Below are 5647 nucleotides of genomic sequence, written 5' to 3' on the forward strand. Positions count from 1 at the left end.
CTGACTCGTGTGTTAATCTCAATACAGAAGCCTAAAGGTTTGGTATACTCAGGTCAACTATTCTCGTAGGGTTTAACTGTTTTGTATGAGGACAACACAATTAGTTAATGTACAACATGGCAAAATGATTAGAGCTAATCTCTAAATACAACCAAGCACCGGCTATTGATATTGATGACTCTCAGGGTGGTCACTAGTGTCACTCAATGTTTGCTATCATAAACATGCACATCAACTGTAAGGGGAATTGTGGGGATTCCAACCCACCCTTTCCCTCAACCATGGGGCACATTTACATTGAATACTTCAGGCACCCTGCACCATAGCATCCAACTGATAACTTACATTGGGTATCCATTATCTCTTCCAGAACACATGCTGCTTTCCATACAAAACATTCCTAGAGCTGCTTCTTTAAGTAACCCTCTAAAGGTACCTTCACACATAAGGATATCGTTAATGATATCGTTGCTTTTTGTGACGTAGCAACGATATCGTTAAGGAAATCGTTATGTGTGACAGCGACCAACGATCAGGCCCCTGCTGGGAGATCGTTGGTCGCTGAGGAAAGTCCAGAACTTTATTTAGTCGCTGGACTCCCTGCAGACATCGCTGGATTGGCGTGTGTGACACCGATCCAGCGATGTCTTCACTGGTAACCAGGGTAAACATCGGGTTACTAAGCGCAGGGCCGCGCTTAGTAACCCGATGTTTACCCTGGTTACCAGCGTAAAAGTAAAAAAAACAAACACTACATACTTACCTACCGCTGTCTGTCCCCGGCGCTCTGCTTCTCTGCACTCCTCCTGCACTGGCTGTGAGCGTCGGTCAGCCGGAAAGCAGAGCGGTGACGTCACCGCTCTGCTTTCCGGCCGCTGTGCTCACAGACAGTGCAGGAGGAGTGCAGAGAAGCAGAGCGCCGGGGACAGACAGCGGTAGGTAAGTATGTAGTGGTTGTTTTTTTTACTTTTACGCTGGTAACCAGGGTAAATATCGGGTTACTAAGCGTAGCCCTGCGCTTAGTAACCCGATGTTTACCCTGGTTACCCGGGGACCTCGGGATCGTTGGTCGCTGGAGAGCTGTCTGTGTGACAGCTCTCCAGCGACCAAACAGCGACGCTGCAGCGATCGACATCGTTGTCGGTATCGCTGCAGCGTCGCTGAGTGTGAAGGTACCTTTAGCCCAGCAGAAAATCATTCATATCCAATATTTGCTGTGTGTTAGTAGTGCAGCTTTCTGCAGCCAACAGTTCTGTGCATCTGTCCTTGGTCTGTTCGCCATGTCTCCAATTTGGCTTTTAACACTAGAACTACTGGACTCGTGAACCCTGACTAGAACTACTGCAAGTAAGTAGTCAAAATGACTATACCAGTAGTCCTAGTGTTAATTTAAAGGGAACCTGTCACCATGAAAATGCAGTCCAATATTGCAGGCACCATGTTATGGAGCAGGGAGTGCGGAGCAGATTGATATATCATTATGTGAGAAAAGACTCAGTATTATCTGTGTATTAATCATTTAAGCCTCTGCTCTTTCTGAGGTTTTTGGTCCAGTGGGCGGTCCGATCAGTAATTGACAGCTATCTTTGTAGAAGTGTGAATACAGATATAGCTAACAGGCCCGCCCACTGGACCCCAAATCCCAGAAAGAGCCGATAATTAAATGATTAATATACAGGTTATGTTGAGTCTTTTATCACAAAGACAAAAAAGCTTCCCTTGCTCTATAATCTACTGCCTGCAGGTTGGACTGAGTTTTCCTGGTGACAGGTTCCCTTTAATCATATTTAGGAGACCTCAGATGGGACTATTAACTATCCATCTCATCAGAGAACCCTCTGCTCCTCTGGTGAACTGAAGTGATGACGGCACTGACGCTGAACTGCAGTGTCACATCAAGAACTGCATTATATATTTTTTTCTTATATTGGATGTTTGACTATCACAGGTATAAGCAAATATTACTGTATTACCTATGACTACTGCTATATGGTATAGGTTATTATCATTTACCAAGTATAAAGAAATCACATGCAATAATCGAGGAACCTGTATTAATTGCCACTAAAGCATTGCCGAAAGAAATGCATCTCATATGGACGCAGGAAGACTTGATTTGTATAGAAAATGAATGAAACTGCATAAATACCCAGTTACACTGGTTATACTTGGTGACAAACACTACAATCCTAGTAAATGTGGGTCATATATTTTAAAGAAAACACCCTACCAGTCACCACTAGAGGTACAGCTGACACCATAATTATGCAGATGGAAAATCTGTTGTCTATTTTGGTATCAACATAGTGCATGACCAGAAAAATGGTACGATTTCTCCTCCCTTGTCATTTGTGTGCTGTCCGTATACAATCCGTCTTTTTTCCTCAGCAGCTATTAATCTTTTTCAGGACCATTTACAGTTTCTTCTGTTGCAGAATTGTTATGTATCTGTAAAAATCGGATGTCATACTTATGATCCTCATGGCATCTGATTTTTTTTTTCCCACCCATCAGATTTCAGAGAGAAATAGCATGATGTGATTTTTCTCTTATGCTGAATACAGCTGAGAAGAAATGCACAGATCTGCACTGCGTCATTGATTAAAATTGGTCCGAGCGCAATCCCTTTTTTTTTTAATCACATTGCACTACTGTGAGCAAACCCTAAGGCTACGTTCCCACGATCAGGAATAGCATTAGGCCGGAGTCACACTAGAGCGTAATACGGACGAGTGCAATGCGATAAAAAATCGCATAGCACTCGGCCCAATGTTAATCTATGGGGCAGCTCCTATTATCTGTTGTTTTCTCGGCCGTATTCAGGATCCGAGTGAAATTGCAGCATGCTGCGATTGTCAGCGTATCTCGGCCGAGAATCGCCAATGCAAGTCTATGGGTGCGAGAAAAAAAACGGATTACACACAGACCATCAGTGTGACTTGCAAGAAATATGCACCGGTGTGCTATAGAAAAGCCGGCAATTCAGTGCCGTGTACAGTAAAAGCACACTGACAGATTAGAATAGAACAGATAAAATTAATGTGTACACATAGTATAGGTGTATATATATCAGTGAGACACATATATATTTATATTTCATATAGCGCTAGTTAGCAGTAATTCAATTGCCGGCTTTTGCTATCTCCTTCCCAAACCCGATATGATATGAGACATGGTTTACATACGGTAAACCATTTCATATCCCTTATTTTTTTACATATTCCTCACTACTAATGTTAGTAGTGTGTATGTGCAAAATTTGGGGGCTCTAGCTGTTAAAATAAAGGGTTAAATCACAGAAAAAACTGGCGTGGGCTCCCGCGCAATTTTCTCCACCAGAGTGGGAAAGCCAGTGACTGAGGGCAGATACTAATAGCCTAGAGAGGAACCATGGTTATTGCCCCCCTGGCTAAAAACATCTGCCCCCAGCCACCCCAGAAAAGGCACATCTGTAAGATGCGCCTATTCTGGCACTTAGCCTCTCTCTTCCTATTCCCGAGTAGCAGTGGGATAAGAGGTAATAAAGGGTTAATATCACCTTGCTATTGTAAGGTGACATTAAGCCAGGTTAATAATGGAGAGGTGTCAATAAGACACCTAGCCATAATTAATCCAATATTAATAAAGGGTTAAAAAAAAAACAGACATTAGGAAAAAAGTATTTTAACCCCTTCACCCCCCGAGCTGTTTTCGTTTTTCGCTCCCCTCCTTCCCAGAGCCATAACTTTTTTATTTTTCCGTCAATATGGTCATGTGAGGGCTTATTTTTTGCGGGACGAGATGTACTTTTGAACAAGATCATTGGTTTTACCATGCCGTGTAACAGAAAACGGGAAAAAAATTCCAAGTGTGATGAAATCGCAAAACAAGTGCAATATCACACTTGTTTTTTGTTTGGCTTTTTTGCTAGGTTCACCAAATGCTAAAACTGCCATTGTGATTCTCCAGGTCATTACGAGTTCATAGACACCTAACATGTCTAGGTTATTTTTAATCTAAGTGGTGAAAAAAAATTCCAAAGTTTGCTTAAAAAAAAAAAAAAAAAAATGTGCGATTTTCTAATACCCGTAGCGTCTCCAATTTTCGTGATCTGGGGTCAGGTGAGGGCTTATTTTTTGCGTGCCGAGCTGACGTTTTTAATGATACCATTTTGGTGCAGATACGTTCTTTTGATCGCCCGTTATTGCATTTTAATGCAATGTTGCGGCGACCAAAAAAACGTAATTTTGGTGTTTTTTTTTTTTTCGCTACGCCATTGAGCGATCAGGTTTATCATTTGTTTTTATTGATAGATCGGGCGATTCTGAGTGCGGCGATACCAAATATGTGTATTTTTGATTTTCTTTTTATTGTTTTATTTTGATTGGGGCGAAAGGGGGGTGATTTGAACTTTTATATATTTTTAATTTTTTTTATATTTTTAAACACTTTTTTTTAAATTTTGGCATGCTTCAATAGCCTCCATAGGAGGCTAGAAGCATGCACTACACGATCGGCTCTGCTACATACAGGTGAAGTACAGATCACCTCTATGTAGCAGAAAGGCAGGTGTACTTTGAACACCGACCACAGGGTTGCGCTCAAAGCAATCGGCCATCAACAATCATAGAGGTCTCAAGGAGACCTCTGGTTGTTATGGAAATGCACCGCTGACCCCCGATCATGTGACGGGGGTCAGCGGTGCGAACGCTAGTTAAATGCCGCTGTCAGAGCTTGTCAGCCTGACATGTCGCGGCTTTGAGGTGGGCTCACCGCCGGAGCCCACCTCAAAGTGAGGGATCTGCCAGCTGACGTACTATTCCGTCAGCTGGCAGAAAGGGGTTAATGAAATAAAGACACTTGGTGTTGTAATAGTTTATTGAACGCTCAATCCAATTGAAGACCCTTGTCACCTGAAACAAAGTTAAAATAAAAAAACAACAATATCCCATACCTTTCCGGCGTTACAGTCAAGTCCCACGATGTAAAATTATTTAACCCCTTCTGATGGATTTACAAGTAGAAGCCTGCTAATGCAGCCGCCCCTGCCTGTAAAAACTGAGGAATGAAAGGAAAGCAGAGGATCGTAGCTACCTAGATTTGCGGTGCTGCTCCCCCTGCTGGTATAAACTCATACGAACTCGAGCGTGAGAAAATATTCAGAAAAATTCCCACGCTCGAGTTCATATGAGGTTATGACAGCAGGGGGCGCAGCACCGCAAGTCTAGGTAGCTACGATCCCCTGCTTCCCATTCATTCCCCAGTTTTTACAGGCAGGGGCGGCTGCATTAGGCTTCTGCTTGTAAAATTAATTAACCCCTTCTGATGGATTTACATTGTGGGACTTGACTGTAATGCCAGAGAGGTATGGGATATTGTTGTTTTTTTATTATAACTTTGTTTCAGGTGACAAGGGTCTTCAATTGAATTGAGCATTTAATAAACTATTACAACACCATGTGTCTTTATTTCATTAAAATACTTTTTTTCTAATGTGTGTGTTTTATTAACCATTTACTACTATTGGATTAATAATGGAGAGGTGTCTTATTGACACCTCTCCATTATTAACTAGGCTTAACGTCACCTTACAATAGCAAGGTGATATTAACCCTTTATTACCCCATATCCCACCACTACAGGGGAGTGGGAAGAGAGAGGCTAAGTG

Source organism: Ranitomeya imitator, chromosome 1 (genome assembly GCF_032444005.1).
Source record: "Ranitomeya imitator isolate aRanImi1 chromosome 1, aRanImi1.pri, whole genome shotgun sequence".
Taxonomy (NCBI): domain Eukaryota; kingdom Metazoa; phylum Chordata; class Amphibia; order Anura; family Dendrobatidae; genus Ranitomeya; species Ranitomeya imitator.